Consider the following 17,600-nt stretch of genomic DNA (forward strand, 5'->3'; position numbering starts at 1 on the left):
AAATAAGCAATAATTTATCTGGTTGCCTACCAATGTTTCCATAGTCTCTTTGTTTTGCATATTTCACTTCACAATATCTTGTTAGGCTAATAAATTAAAAAATGAAATGTGTCTAATTACATAAAAAAGAAAATTTCTACATCCTTTTAAATAAAATAATAGTCTATAAATGCAAAGGTTTTATTTTACTAGTAATGGACAAATTGTATTTAATAGCATAAAAAGATAATGAAGCATCAAATCATTTTACCTGAATTTTTATGGAAATCCTGAGTAAGAAAAACATCTCAAAACCTTAGATATCTTATTTGTAAATTGGGATAACTTATCAATTCTTCACAGAGTAACTGTGAGGATTGAATTAGAAAGTATTTGGGTGAACTAAAGTAGGTGCTTTATATACTCTCCTTTCTTTGGTATAAAGTACATGTATAAGAGTGTCCCAAAATAATAAGAAGTGATGAAAACAGAATGTGCTCATTTCTTTGGGAAAAGAGAGTAGGTGTTCACTTCTTTGGAATGAGTTCTGAAATTCTTCAGATAAAGTTTATTTAAAAGATTAATATGTGATTATGAAAAATAAAAGTAGCAGGAGATTGCTTGCCTTCCAAATATTAAAACATACTTCATAACACTAATTAAAACAGTGAAGTGTGGATATAAGAACTAACAAACAGATTTGGGGAACTGAATAAGTAATGGTAAACAAAAACTAATATATAAAATAACTTACTACAAAAAAGAAATATACTCTCCTTTATTTTGTATGAAGTACATGTATAAGAGATATTTTATCAAGTGTTTCAAATCCTAGCATGGTTACCCATGATGGACAGGTTTCAGTGAAACTGCCACACTAAGACAGACTTGGAAGAAGGAAGAGGCCATCCACCTCTCAAAGAATTGGCCAGTGAAAACCTTATGAACAGCAGTGAAACACTGTCTGATATGTTACTGGAAAACTTTATGAATAGCCATGAAACATTGTGCAATATAGGATTGGGAGATGAGCCTATCAAGTCAGAAGGCACTCAAAATAAAATAGGAGAAGAGCTGGCATCCTCAGAGTAGAGCTGACCTTAATGAGGTGGATGGAGTAAAGCTTTCAGGACCCACATTTGCTGATGTGGCACTTCTCAAGATGAGAAGAAACAGCTGCAAACATCCATTAATAATCAGAACATGGATTGTAGGAAGTATGAATCTAGAAAAATTAGAAGTTGTCAAAAATGAAATGGAATGCATGAAGATTGATATCCTAGGCATTCGTGAGCTGAAATGGATTGGTTTTGGCCATTTTGAATCAGACAATCATATGACACCTACTATGCCAGGAATCACAAATTGAAGAAATGAAATTCATCATCACAAAGAGTATATCAAGATCTATCCTGAAGTACTATGCTGTCCATTGTACTTGGATAGGAAAATATCCATACACCTACAAGGAAGACCAGTTAATACTACTATTATTCAAATTTACACACCAACCACCAAAACCAAAGATGAGGAAATTAAAGATTTTTACCAATTTCTGAAGTCTGAAGTTGACTGAACATGTAATCAAGATGTGTTAATTATCACTGGTGATTGGAATGCAAAAGTTGGAAACAAAGAAGAGTCACTGATAGTTGAAAAATTTGGTCTTGGTGATAGAAATAATGCTGGAGACTGCATGAGAGAATTTTGCAAGACCAACAACTTATTAATTGCAAATACCTTCTTTCACAACACAAATGATGGCTATACATGTGGACTTTGCCACACTGAGTACACAGGAATTAGATTGACTACCTCTGTGGCAAGAGATGATGGAGAAGCTCAATATCTTCAGTCAAAACAAGGCCAGGAGCTGACTGTGGAACAGACCATCAACTGCTCATATGCAAGTTCAAGTTGAGGGTAAAGATAATTAAAGGAAGTCCACAAGAGCCAACATATGACCTTGATTATATCCCTTTTGAGATTAGAAACTATCTAAAGAATAGATTTGATGCATTAAACACCAATGACTGAAAACCAGAGAAACTATGGGATAACATCAAGAACATCATCCATGAAGAAAGCAAAAAGGTCATTAAAAAGATAGGAAAGGAAGAAAAGACCAAAAATGGAAGTGAAAAGAGACTCTGAAACTTGCCCTTGAGCAGAGAGTAGTAAAGCAAATGGTGGAACTGACAGGATAAAAAAGCTGAACAGAAGATTTCAAAGAGCAGCTTGAGAAGACAAAGTTAATTATATAATGATTAATTAAAGACCTAGAGTTAGACAACCAAAAAGGAAGAACATGCTTGGCATTTCTCAAGCTGAAAGAACTGAGGAAAATATTTAAGCTTCAAACTGCAATATTGAAAGATTCCACGGGTAATATGGTGAATGATGTAGGAAACATCAAAAGATGGGTGGAATACACAGAATCACTATAGCAAAAAGAATTGGTTGGTGTTCATCCATTTCAGAAAGTGGAATATGATCAAGAACCAATGGTATTGAAGGAAGAAGTTGAAGCTGCACTGATGGAAATGTTGAAAAACAAGTCTCCAGGAATTGATGGAATACCCATTGAGATGTTTCAACAAACAGATGCCCTGCTGGAGGCACTCATTCAGTTATGCCAAGATATTTGGAAGACAGCTACCTGTTCAACTGACTGGAAGACAGCCATATTTGTACTCATTCCAAAGAAACGTGATCCCACAGAATGTGGAAATTATCAAACAATATCATTAATATCTTGCACAAATAAAATCTTATTGGAAATAATTCAAAAACAGTTGCAGCAGTTTACCAGCAGAGACCTTCCAGAAACACAAGCTGGATTCAGAAAAGGATGTGGAATGAGGGATATCATTGCTGATATCAGATGGATCTTGGTTGAAAGAAAATACCAGAAAGATGTTTACTTGTGTTTTATTGACTATGCAAAGGCATTTGAATGTGTGGATCATAACTAAATGCAGATAACATTGAGAAGAATGGGAATTACAGAACACTTGATTGTACTCATGAGAGACTTATACTTAGACCAGGAAGCTGTCATTTAAACAGAACAAAGGGATACTGTATGGTTTAAAATCAAGAAGGAAGTGTCAGGGTTGTATCCTTTCACCATATTGTATGGTGAGCAAACCTGCATGCTGAGCAAATAATTCAAGAAGTTGGACAAATGAAGAAGAATGTGGCATCGGGATTAGAGGAAGCCTCATTAACAACATGAGATATGCAGATGGCACAACTTTGGTTGCTGAAAGCAAGGATGACTTGGAGCACTTACTGATGAAGATTAAAGACTACAGTCTGCAGTATGGATTACACCTCAATATAAAGAAAACAAAAATCCTTACAACTGCACCAATAAGCAGCAACACAATGAATGGAAAAAAGACCGAAGCTGTCGAAGACTTCATATTAATTGATTCTATAATCACCAGCAGCAGTCAAGAGATCAGACGAAGTATTGCATTGGACATATATGTTGCAAAAGACCTCTTTCAAGTGTTGAGAAGCAAAGATACCTCCTTGAAGCCTAAGATGCACTTAACCCAAGCTATGGTATTTTCAATCGCCTCATATGCATGTGAAAGTTGAACAATGAATAAGGAAGACCGAAGAAGAATTAATGCTTTCGAGTTGTGGTTTTGGCGAACAATGCTGAAAGTACCATGGACTGCTAAAACATCTAACATATCTGTCCTGGAAGAAGTGCAGCCAGAATGCTCCTGGGATGCAAGAATGGCCAGACTTCATCTTACCTACTTTGGTCATGTTGTCAGAAGGGACCATTCTATGGAGAAGGATGTCTTGTTTGGTGAAGTGTAGGGTGAACCAAAGAGGGGAAGGCCCTCAACAAGATGAATTGACAGGGTGGCTGCAGCAATAGGCTCAAGTATACTCAGGATCATGAGGCTGGCACAGGACAGGGTAGTGTTTCGTTCTGTTGTGCATAAGGTTGCTGTGAGTCAGAGATGACTCAATGGCACATAGCAACAACAAACAACAACTCAAAAGAAATAAAGAAGAAAGAGGTATAATTCAATAAATGTTAGAAAAATTGACTTTCTGCCAAGAAAAATTAAGTAATATAATGTACCAACATGATTTTCACATGGATTTAGACGTTAAAAGTAAAAAATAGTAACGTTAAAATTTTAAACTGTTATGAATAGAAGAAATTATAAAGGTGAATATTTAGTAATTTTACTGCATAGAAACATAATGTTTATGCATATGAACAAGCAAGGAACTGGGAAAATATTTGCAACCAATATGACAAAATAAACTGTCACAAGTGATTTAAAAATAACTAACACAATGGAAAAATAAATAAACATCATGTAAGGGGACAGTGGTGGTTCAGTGGTAGAATTCTCCCTTTCCACTTGTGTTTATATGACGGTGAACAAGTTCCAGCAGAGCTTCCAGAATCGGAAGAAAGGCCTTGTGATCTACCTTTGCAAATTAGCCAAGAAAGCCCTATGATCACAACTGTCCAATTTGAAATTAATCACAGGGATTGCACCAGACCAGCCAGCATTTCCATGAGCAAGGTCACGTGAGTTTGTTGTTGTTGTTGTTATGTACCGTCAAGTCGGACCCGACTCATAGTGACCCCTCCTTGGGTTTCCGAGGCAGTATCACTACGGAAGTAGATTGCCCCATCACGTGAGTTTAAGGCTGACTTAATAGCAGGTAACAACACAGTCATGTAACAGGTGAAGCAAAGGACCTAAAAACATGGAAAATAGTTAAACTTCACTAGTAATCAAAGGAATACTATCAAATGGGATCATTTTTATTATTGTTGCAGACTACATAGTGATCTGATTTGCTGAAAGGTACAAACTTACAGAAAACAAATATTTTGCAAAAATTGTTAATAGGTATTAAGAACCTTAAATTTTGTACCTATTATTTCCCTAATCTTAATATTAAATCTAAATCTAATTCTATCTATAAGAACCAAAATATCTTAGTCTACTTTTAGTAATTTATTTAAATAAAATAATCAGTGATCCTCACCAACAGTTAATATGTTTAATACAGTATTTTCATAATAGAAAAATGGGCAATGGGGGAAATATAAAAATAATGAAATAGTTACATATTACATATACATGTAAGAAATATGCCACTATTAAAAATTAGGGTGTTAAGAATCACCTGGAGAAATATTAATGATATTAAATATTCATGATACAAAACCATACATAATACAGACAATATCACAGTCTGATACCAATTATGACCCCTCCCCCAAAAAAATACAGGAAAGAAAAATGAGATCTTGCTTGTTTCAAGTTGGTAATATTATAGATGCTTTTTATTTTTCCTTTGTACTTCTCCATGTTTTCCAAAATTTTTTTACAGTGTGATATGTTTTGGTAACTAGAAAAAAAATCAATATTTTAAAAATAAAATGCTCAGAGCAATAAACATTCTTTTCTTTGGTTGAAACCAATCCATTGATAAAATTGTGTACTACTAAAATTTCAGAATATCTAATAAAGTAAGAAAAATTAATTTGATTTTATGGTACAAAGGTTCTGAAAAGAGATACACGTTATATGCTTATAATATGAATATTTCTAATACTAGAAACAGGAAGAGAGAATATACTATTTTGCATATTTTAGCTCTTTTCTTTTAGCATTTCATGACCTTATGCCCGATTTGCATAATTTAAATGACTTCTTTAAGTGGCATGTAGTTGCATAATTATTCTTTTAATTACTGTTATTAACCTGTTTGTGTAATAGCAGATAATTTGAATAGACCATTTTCATCTTTCAAAAATTTGCAGTTTTATATGCAATGTAGGTAGATTATATCAAAATGATAAAACTATATGAGAACAGTAGAAAGATCTTTAAATTACGCATTTGTCTTTTTCTTAAATATACACAGTAAAAAGAATCTTATTTTTTGTCTAAAAAATCAAAAGTTAAGTATTTTCCTGTTACTCTTTGAATGTGGCAAACTCTCCATAACAAAAAATGGGATAGACATAAAATTGTTTGGCTCTGTTGAATAACATATCATTTCTTTTTCTCTTTGTAAGGAATTTTTCTTATATAATAAACCTAAGAATAAAACTATGTATTAGTAAAATATATTTATTCAGTTTGAGGTAAATGTATACAAATAGTATGTCAAGTTATTGAATGTTTATGCTATTTTTATTATCTAGAAAGCTCAACAAGCAAAATATTTTTTCTTTTATTTGTAAGATCCTTAAAATTTAAATTAACTAAAAATTATTTCCACTATCAGATTTACTAACACCAAGCTTTAAAGCCCTTAGAATTATAGGATATATCGGGCTTTTAAAATTTCCTTATTTATCTTCCAAACTGATTGTGGAGGTCCAAAGGACTGTGGAGGTGGAAGCCGATTTCTGATATCCCATGAGGCATGTAGCCTATTTCTGGAACTGGAGATCAGAAGGGATTGGACAGCTAAGGTTGAGATGCTATAAATACCAACTCTTTTTATAATTAACCTGTATTTAAAAAAAAAAAATCCCCTGCACTTTGCCATAAGGAAGTACCTGATCTTCTTCTATAAGTCAATTTTCTTTTCTTTGTGCATACTTCTGTGTCAGGTGCTATGGAAACAATCAAGAAATAAGAGGCAGAGTTTCTATTCACAAATAGCCTACAATTCCATTTGGAGAAGCCCTGCATTCTGTTGTTCTTGGGTGCTGTGGGGTCAATTCCAATTAATAGTGACCCCATGCACAACAGAACAAAACATTGCCTGGTCTTGAGCCATTCTCACAATCTTTGCTGCGGTTGAGCACGTTGTTGTAGTCACTGTGTTAATCCATCTCATTGAGGGATTTCCCCTTTTTGATGACCCTCCATTTCAGGAGGCATGATATCCTTCTCCAGAGAATGGTTCCTTCTAACAATATGACCAAAGTAAGTGAGATGGAGTTTGGCCATTCTCACTTCTAAGGAGAAATCTGGCTGCACTTCCTCCAGGACAGATTTGTTCATTCTTCTGGCAGTCCATGGTATTTTCAGTATTCTTCACTAACAGTGCAATTCAAAGACATCAGTTCTTTTTCAGTCTTCCTTATTCATTGTCTGGCTTTCATACACATATGAGGCAATTGAAAATAACACAGCTTAGGTTAGGCACACTTTAGTTTTCAAAGTGACATCTTTGCACTTGAACATTTTAAAGATGTCTTTTGCAGCAGATTTGCCCATAGTTTGGACTATTGGCTCAGCATACAGATTGAATAAGTATGGTGAAAGGATACAACCATGATGCATGCCCTTCCTGATTTTAAACCATGCAGTATTCCATTGTTCTCTTTGAGCAACTGCCTCTTGATCTATGTACAGACTTTCATAAGCACAATTAAGTGTTCTGGAATTCCCATTCTTTGCAATATTATTCATAATTTGTTATGATCCACACAGTCAAATGTCTTTGCATAGTCCATGAAACTCAGGTAAATATCTTTCTAGCATCCTTTGTTTTTAATTAAGATCCCATCTGACATCAGTAATGATATTCCTTGTTCTACATCCTCTTCTGAATCCACCTTACATTTCTAGAAGTTCCCTGTTAATATACTGCTGCAACCATTTTTGAATTGTCTTTGGTAAAATTTTCCATGGGTGTAATATTAATACTATTGTTAAATAATTTTCACATTCTGTTGAATCACCTTTCTTTGGAATAGGCACAAATACAGATCTTTTCCAGTCAGTTGACCAAGTAGCTGTCTTCCAAATTTCCTGGCATAAACAAGTAAGAACTACTAGCGGTGCATCTGTTTGTTGAAACATCTCAAAGAGTATTCTATCAATTCCTGGGACCTTGTGTTTTGCCAATTTCTTCAGTGTAGCTTGAACATCTTCCTTCAGTGTCATTGGTTCTTGATCATATGCTACCCCCTGAAATGGCTGAATGTCAACCAATTCCTTTTGGTACAGCAACTCTGTGTATTATTTCCATCTTCTTTTGACAAGTTTTGCATTGTTCAATACTTTGCCCATAGATTGCTTCAATATTGCAGTTTGAGGCTTGAATTTTTCTTCAGTTCTTTCAGCTTGAGAAATGCTGAGCGTGTTCTTCCTTTTTGTTTTTCTAATTCCAGGTCTTTGCACATTTCATTATAATACTTTACTTTGTCTTCTCTAGCTGCTCTTTGAAATCTTCTGTTCAGCTTTTCTTTTTCAACATTTCTTCCATTCACTTTAGCTACTTTACATTCAAGAGCAATTTTCACATCTCTTCTGATATCCATTTTGGTCTTTTCTTCCTTTCCTGTCTTTTTAATGACGTTTTGTTTTCTGCATATATATTCTTGACATAATCCCACAACTTGTGTGGTTTTCAGTCATTGGTGTTCAATGTGTCAAATCTATTCTTCAGACTGTCTTTAAATTCAGGTGCATTCCATTCACCCCAAAATGAAAACAACAAGACAAAGCATTGTGCTGTTGCACACCAAAATATGTGGTATAGACAATGTGTCCTAAAGGATAAGTCAGTGAGAGAAGTGCAATAAGAAGAGTAAGAGAAGATACAGGAGTTTTTATTTAAGGTAGAGGTGCAAGAGCTTTCCATGACCAATGAGAGTCCTTGGTCAAGTTACAGATGTGAGATCAATCAGTATTAGAAAAAAATTATACTACACAGTATGATGGTCTACTTGAGGAAAAATATCTTTTTAGAGATATATCCCTTGTTCTCTCTACCACCATTTCTATAAGCTACCAAATCTGTCAATTCTGTCCCTTTAACATCTCTCCTATCCCTACCCCTACATCATGCCATCCTTGCTGCCGTTATTTTAAATTTGTATCCCATTAGCTCTCAATTGGATTACTGCAATAGTCTTCTAACTGGTTTTCTTGCTTACTGTCTCAGAGCCTCATAAATCCATCCTATATCCTGCTGCCAGTACTATTATTCTCAGATGTAAATCAAGACCATGTTAATGCATCATTTAAAACTCTGATCCCTCTACCTTAGATCTAAGATTGAAGTATATAAAATGTCTGATGTTGGACCAGTGTTGACCCACAAAATTAGCAATTTTATATTTTTCTTCGGTGCTGCTGAATTGGCTGTGGTTCATAGCAACCCTATGTACAACAGAACAAAACATTGTGAGGTCCTGCATCAGCCTCACAATCCTTGCTATACCTGAGCCCATTGTTGCATCCACTGTATCAATTCATCCGCTTGAAGGCCTACCCCTTTTTCACTGATGGTCCACTATGCTGAGCATGATATCCTTTTCCAGGGAATGGTTCCTTTTGACAATACGACCAGAGTAGGTGAGACAAAGTCTGGCCATTCTCACTTCCAAGTTGTATTTTGGGTGCACTTCATCCAGGACAAATCTGTTAGTTCTTCTGGCAGTCCACGGTACTTGCAATATTTTCACAAATACCTCAACTCAAAAGCATCAACTCTTTTTTGGTCATCGTTATTCATTTTCCAGCTTTCACATGCAAATGATGCTATTGAAAACATTGTGGCTGGGGTTAGGTACTCCTTAGTCTTCAAAGAGGCATCCTTGCTCTTTGGCACTTTAAAGAGGTCTTTTGCAGCAGATTTACCAAATACAATATGACATCTGATTTCTTGACTGCTGCTTCCATTGATGTTGATTGTGGGACCAAGTAATATGAAATCTTTGACAAATTCAATCTTTTCTCCACTTATCTTGTTTGCTACTTATTCATACAGTTGTGAGGATTTTCATTTTCTTTATGTTGAGATGTAATGCATACTGCACTGTATTCTTTAATCTTCTTCAGTAAGTGCTTCAAGTCATCTTCACTTTCAGTAAGGAAAGTTATGTCATCTGCATATTGCAGGTTATTGATGAGTCTTCCTCCAATCTTGATGCTGTATTCTTCTTCAGATAATTCAGCTTCTCAGATTATTTGCTCAGCATATAGATTGAGTAAGCATGGTGAAAGGATACCACCCTGACTCACGCCCTTCCTGATTTTAAGCCATGCAGTATTCCCTTGTTCTGTTCAAATGACTTCCTCCTGGTCTAGGTACACATTCTTCAAGAGCACAATTAACTTTTCTGAAATTTCTATTCTTTACAATGTTATTAATAATTTATTATGATCCACACAATCAAATACCTTTGCATAGTCAATAAAACACAAGTAAAAATCTTTCTGGTACTCTTTGCTTTCAGCCAAGATCCATCTGACATCAGCAATTATATCCCTTGTTCATGTCCTCTTCTGTATGCAGCTTGCATTTTTGGAAGTTCCCTGTCAAGATTCTGCTGCAACCATTTTTTAAATCATTTTCAGCAAGATTTTATTTGCATGTGATATTAATGATATTGTTCAATAATTTCCACTTTCTGCTGGACAACTTTTCTTTGGCATGAGTACAAATACGGACCTCTTCCAGTTAGTTGGCCAGGTGGTTGTCTTCCAAATTTCTTAGCACAGACAAATAAGTGCCTCTGGTGTGGCATCCATTTGTTGAAACATTTCAATGGATATTCTGTCAATTCCTGGCACCTTGTTTTTTGCCAATTCATTTGGTACACCTTCAACCTTTTCCTGCGATACCATTGGTTCTTGATCATATGCCACCTCCTGAAATGGATAAACATTGACCAATTCTTTTTGGTACAGTGACTCTGTGTATTCTTTCCATCTTCTTTTGATATTTCCTGCTGTAGTAGTTAAGGTTGTGTGTCAACATGTATGAGCCTGGTTGAGTGCTGGCCACCTGGATGGAGTTATTCCCCATGGTGATATTGGCAATCAATTCCATGGTGGAATGTACTGGAGCAGCTGAGCAACTGCTTTAGGGATGTGGTCTGCTTCCAGTATATAAATAGAAGCTTTGAGCACACTTGAACCCTGCACATAGCCAAGTTGTTGGCCATGCTCTGCTAACCTTGGGACTTTTTCTGGACTTGAATTAGTGGTCTGCCATGTTGTTTGATAATATCGAGACTGTGCTTTTTTACTTGCCAACCTTGGGTTTGTCAGCCTCAGCAGCCCGCAGCTGCCTGAGTGAAGAAAAGCCTCCTGTTTCAGTGGGCCAGGAGCAGGAGACAGAACTGAAGCCCAAGGTTGAGGGGCTTTTACCTCATCTAGGCCCTAGAGTCTGGCACTTTGAACTCAGACTTCTAGCATCCCAAATAGTAAGAGAATAAACTCCTGTTTGTCCAAGCCATCCCATTTGTGGTATATATTCCTGTCAGAGTGGCACCAGGTAACCAATATATCTGCATAAGGAAGACCAAAGAATAGTTGATGCTTTTGAGTTGTGGTGTTGACAAAGAACACTGAAAGTACCATGGACTGCCAGAAGAATGAATAAATATGTCCTGGAAGAAGTGCAGCCAAAATGCTCCTTGGAAGCAAGAATGGCCAGACTTCAGCTCACCTACTTGGTCATGCTTTTAGAAAGGGCTATTCCCTGGAGAAGGTTATCATGCACAGTAAAGTGGAGTGTCAGTGCAAATGGGAAGACCCTCAACAAGATGGATTGACACAATGGCTACAACGATTGGCTCAGATATGGCAGGGATTGTGAGGATGATGCATGACCAATCACCATTTTGTTGTGTTGTACGTAGGGTCACTATGAGTCAGAGCTCACTCTATGACATGTAACAACAATAACAACATTCAAACTATCATAAGATTTGTTTGTCACCCTTTCCTAACACCCTCAAGTTCTTTGAGGGCAGAGAACATGGCTGGTTCCTCTCCATAATTCCAGAACTTGGTACAGTGCCTAGAACAGTATTTTTAAAAAGTTACATTGAGTCAATTTCAACTCATGAGTCCATATGTTTGAGAGAGAGCTGTGCTCAATCAGATTTTTATTTCCTGTGACCTCTTGGAAGTGGATTTGTGAGATGTTTCTCCCCAAGCACAAATCAGTCACCCTTTCAGTTAGTAACCCAGGACTTAACCATTGAACCACCCAGGGACTCCTGGACGTAAGAGGCACTAAGCATTTATGGATTAAGAGAATGAATGAATAAGTAGATAAATGAATAAAAAACTGACTACATAGAATGGAGTCATATCTTGCACCATAGTTGTTGTGCACAATACAAATGACCCCACTTGCCCCACACCATGGGTTGCAAATTGGAGATTTTTGGAACACCACATTCTTTTTCCCAGATCACTCCAAATGAGAATGTGATAAGCAAGGTAATTGCCAAAACAATGGTCTTCTTGTTGCCAGATATTACACTACTTATACACATAAGTATCACTAAGTTAGTATTCATTTATACTTATATTATTACACCTGAAAACAGGAAGATTGTTGTTTTGGCATGAGTCAGAATTCACTCAATGCCAATATTTGCTTTTGTTTTTCATGATACTTATTGTGGTACTTTGTAATCCAAAGGCAAATTGGTAGCTCTTAAAAGACGTATTCCTCTACTCCTATCCCATGTAAACATTGCAACCATGTATATTTTTAATTTCCTTTTTAAAGAATGCTGTTCAAAGTAAAAATTTTTAGTGCTAAAGTTTAGAAAAATGTTTATTAATGTTTCCAGAGGATTTTTTGAAATGTCTAGGTAATATTTCCTGTAATATTTATTAATAATAAAAGTGAGACTTGTTTCATGAGTAAGAAGGTCATACAAGGACATGCAAATGCTACATGTTACAGAAAACTAACTGCTTTATGATTACTCCATCTTAAATTTTATATTGGATTTCCATCCAGTAGAGAATCCAATATGGCTGTTCTCTTGCTGAGACATGTTGGCTGTCATTGCTTCCATGCTTATCTTAGTCCTCAGCTCTATATCACTAAGAAAAGGAGGACACAGAGAGATGCACAATCAGTACAGACTACAAAGATAAACACTTTTCCATACACAGTAGTACATTATCATTAATAACAAACTTTAATCTATGGGTGGATACATAGGTAGACAGGTTGAATGATAGATATGTCTAAGCAAAATGGGATATACCCATGGTGGTGTAGTGCCTAAGGCATTTGACTGCTAACCAGAAGGCTGGCAGTTCAAACTCACCAGCCACTCCTCTGAAGAAAGAGAGGGCAATCTACTTCTGTAGAGATACCACCTTGGAAACCCAAGGAGGGGTCACTGTGGGTTGGAATAAACTCTACAGCAGTTAGTTTTGAGTTATATGTAAGTTTAGCAGAAGGTATTTCTATATACATATGTATATGTGTTGTAGGAACGTCTATACATATAAAGCTAATGGGGGCAAAGTTATGATAACTTCCTAGCCACAGCCAGCCACCCTGAGGAAGTGAATTGTTGGGCTTGTAGGCTCAAGACCATGGCCATGGGTGACATCATAACATGCTACATAAAAACATTGTTCTACATCCTAATTTGATGAGTAGCAACTGAGGTCTTAAAGACTTGCAAGCAGCCATCTATGATGTAAAATTGGTCTCTCCTCCTCCAGAGTAAAGAAGAATGAAGAAAATCAAAGGCACAAAACAATTAGTGCAATGGACTTGTGGACCATGTGAAACTCAGCCTACATGACCCTGAGACCAGAAGAACTAGATGGTGCCCAGCTACTGCTGTCAACCACTTGGAAAGGATCAGGATAGGAGAGCTTGGATAAAGTGGGAGAAAAAAGTGAAACAAAACTCAAAATCATAAAAAAGATCAGGCTTACTGGTCTGATAGACACTGGTGAAACCCCTGAGACTATGACCCCTAGTTACTCTTCAGGCCTGGAATTGAATTCACTCCCATGGCTTTGAGCCAAACAATAGACAGGCATATAAAATGAATATTTATACCAGGAAGGTACACTCCTTACAACAATCAAACATGGGATATCAGAAGGACAGTATTTACAGGGGGAGATAGCTCAGAGGGCCGGAATGTATAAGAAAGAAGGACACAGGAAAAAGGTAACCACAGGAAGGAAGTGGGAAGACAGCTGTTACATTATGGAGGTTGCAATCAATGTTATGAACAAAATGTGTATAGAGTATTGTATGGAAAATGGATTTGCTCCGTAAACCTTCACCCAAATCACAATTTAGAAAAAAGAAAAAGAAAAAAGAAATACTGTTCCTTTGGGAGCCATAGCCATAGAAGAGATGGAGCAGGTCTGCAATAAGAACACAGGTTCAAACTATCTTTTGTCTCCCACATCACTGTTTACAGTTGGTCCCTTCACATGGTGACGTCCATTTGCCACCATGACTCCTTGAGTTCAGGAGTCTCTCTTTTTTGCTTGTCCATCTTGTTAATACTTGGAAACTCTGAGTCTCATTTGGAACTTGTGAAGTCTCTGTCCCTGGAACCAACACTAATCAACATGTTAAGTTTGCCCTTGTCGCTCCTCTCATGTATCAACCTCAACTGGGATACTGCACTTTCTGTGGGACCTAGGAAAAGGCCTGAAGTTTCCCTAGTTATACCACTCTGGAGTAGCTGTCTTGTTCTCACTGTGTTATCCTCCATAGGGCTGGTGGCCATGTGAAGAACTGATGCTCCCAAAATCTTCCTTCAAATTATTACATTGATCTTTCTTCTTGTATGTTACTCCAATCTCCAGCCAGAGTAAAGTTTGCCTGATTTGTTTAAACCCTTTTGTGCTTGCAAATGCTCTTGGAGCTCAGTAATAGTAAAGAACTTTGTAACACCAAAGTAATACAAAAGGGTCTCATTTTCCCCTTGTTTCTAAAGATAGAATGGCTGCAAAAATTTCCTTTTCCTGCTCCTACATTGCAACTTACTATGGGCCTCAGCCTTTGTTCTCTTCCCATTTTGGGCTTTGATTTGTGCTCAGGGTCAACTTTTGGCTCCTTCTTCCTAAGACAGTGGAAACAATGCCAGCTCTGTGGCCTCTGCCTGGGGTAATGCAGTTGAGACTTTGGGTACCACTGTCTCTGTGTTACTGGCTTAAAGGACAATTCTGTTCATTGTTTAGAGTCCAGGTCTTTAGCATCTGTACATTGTAAGTGAAAGAGGGGTGAAGGTGGAGAAATTAGTTTGTCCCAGCCAGAGTGAGATAGAAAAAGTTGGTTCTGAAAGCAAGTACTTTGGGGAGAGGACATAAAACCTTTGATGCAAGAGGAAGTTTCACTGAACATATCATTGAACATTATTGTTGAACACATTAAGAGCTTTTTCTTTTCTTTGTATTTCCAGAAAAACAAGCCTTTTAAGGGTTTTTAATCCAAGTTCATATTTTGAAGATATTTGTGACATATTTTCTGAAACTGAACCTTTCTGAAACTGATTTAAAACACTCTGTCTTTGAAGAAAATCTTAGTCTTATACACATCTCATCTCCATCTCACCTCACTCTAAACTATCTTCTTAGTTTTTTAGCACAAACTTGCTGGGTTCATTAACGTGCTCTTTTGACAATTTGATTCCCATTACTTCTTGCATTTCAGATAACCTTTCATTTCTCTTTTTCCTATGCAAATATCCCTGATATAACTTCTGTGAACACATAGGATTTGGATGGTCTGTGAATCCCCTGAAACTATAAATAAAATTTTGGGTCTATTTCTGAATGTAATTTATCTGAAGGGAAGGTCCATGATTTCACTGGATTTTCAACGGCACTGATAATATCAAAAGTTTAAGAACCATTAGTTATAACATCTGTTTTATTTATTTATTTTTCTGCCACTCCCTTTCAAGTATATCACTGTCATAACAATCACTAATGGAATTTGTACAGAACTTTACAATTTATAAATTCTATGAAATACTCTTTTGTGTGCATAGTCCCATTTGATCCTCATGACTTTCCTTCACCCACTTTTCAGATGAAGGAAAACTCAGAGAAGTTAAGAACTGTTTAGCTGAAGCCAGAACCCAAGGACTTGACTCCTTGACTTGATTTGAGAGCAAAGAGATGGTTTTTGGCATCAAACCATTTAGTACTTATTTGGGGCTTTTCATTCCTCAGGCTGCTTTTTTTTTAACCTCTTTAGTATTACCCTTGATAGTATAAGTTTCTATGTCTTTTATCCAGTTTTCTTCTGTTTTCAAATGAGGGACTTCTACGCAGTGCGATTTTCCCCTAGGGTTTTGAATATCCTCCAGTATATTTACTGGAAATGATTCACTGATTTAAAACATAAAATAGAAGTCAATAATTCAGGGAATGAAATATGTCTCTGGTTTAGATTTGCTGAGTGACTGGCAAAACACTTAACCTTTCTTCCTCAATTAATCTGTGAAATAGAGTTAAAACATTATATCAAAACAGTAAAGTAACAATAAATAACTCATTAAATGCTTAGAAATATACACATAGTATATAAATAAAAATGTTTCTGAGACTATTTTGAGCAGGTTAATGTTTTGTGGGTTAAATTAATAAAAGAAAATCTTTGTGGGTACAAGATTGAATGTGTAATTCATTTCCTAATTAGACTGTTTTTATATATATATATATATATATATTTTAAAAAGTCCCCATTTTTTTCCTGCATTTCTGGTTGATTATTTCTCCCACTAAATTTACTGTCTCATCAAAGCAGTGTTTGTTCATTTGTGGAATCATTTAGCATGTATTGGACTATGGGGACCTGAGATGGAACTTTTCCCATTTAAGAAAATAGCCACTCTGTATTTAGATTCCTGTAGGGGACACTTTAGGAGAGTGATGTTCTTATATCATGCCTTGAAATACCTCATCTGGGTTTGGAGACTCTGATATATATGCTCATTCAAGATAGCAGCACTTAGCAATTCAACAAGATGTAAGTTGGCTAGTAAACAAAGCCAGTATTCCCTGGGGATTTGAGCAACTCTTGCTGCATTTGACTCTGGTTGCCCTGAACTTGTTTTAAGTCTAGCACTGCTGGTGATGTTTCCCTTGGTGCACTGAACAGCTCATGCCATGTCAAAGGGCATTGACCTTTTCACTCTTAGAACAAAAAGACGGGAAACAAATTATGCTGTGAGCACTGGTCAAAGGATTTTTTTTTTAAGGGCGTGACCCAAAAAACAAGTGATGAACACAAATTCTAAGCTTTAGAGCTTTATCTTTAGAGTATTGTCTCTTTAAACAACTTTTCTTTAAAGTGTAATATGAGCATTTGCTTCAATTTACTCTGAAACCACCCACCCCCAGCCCCTTTGGCTCCTTATGCAGAACACAATGAACCATCTACTGTTGTCTCCACTCCCCCTATCCAACTGAAAATATTCCAATTTACGAGCTGTCCACCATGTAACTTAGTCTTCCCGAGAAAGTGACTCATCTGCAAGTTTTGCTTGTGGTTTCTGAAGAGTATATTTAGTGTGAAGAACTGGAGGATGCAGCATATCCAAACACATGCTAGGGTACAGAATTTGAGTGGGAAGAAGAGGACAGGGCTAAAATAGAACTGTAATAAGCTAAAGAATTGGAGGCCTGGCTTAGCTTTTTCAGCTATGTAGCTTCAGCAACACCTACAGTTCCCCTCCAAGAATGGCAAGCCGCATTAATGCAATGAAGAAAAGCACATTTGATGTAAAAAATAATCACAAATAAAGTGAACAAATAGTCCTGTGCTTTACGTTTGCTTCAAGCTGATGGGAAAATAATTTCTCCTTATATAAATGAAATTCGGGAACAACTCTTGACCCTGAGCTA

General features: G+C 36.4%; 1 pseudogene; it reads left to right on the forward strand.

The window, feature by feature from the left end:
* The first annotated feature begins 12,730 nt into the window (after positions 1–12,730).
* LOC103199153 lies at positions 12,731–14,477 on the forward strand (annotated as a pseudogene).
* Positions 14,478–17,600: the final 3,123 nt, after the last annotated feature.

This window comes from Orycteropus afer, unplaced genomic scaffold (genome assembly GCF_000298275.1).
Source record: "Orycteropus afer afer isolate SDZICR_OR568_19922 unplaced genomic scaffold, OryAfe1.0 scaffold00105, whole genome shotgun sequence".
NCBI classification, from domain to species: domain Eukaryota; kingdom Metazoa; phylum Chordata; class Mammalia; order Tubulidentata; family Orycteropodidae; genus Orycteropus; species Orycteropus afer.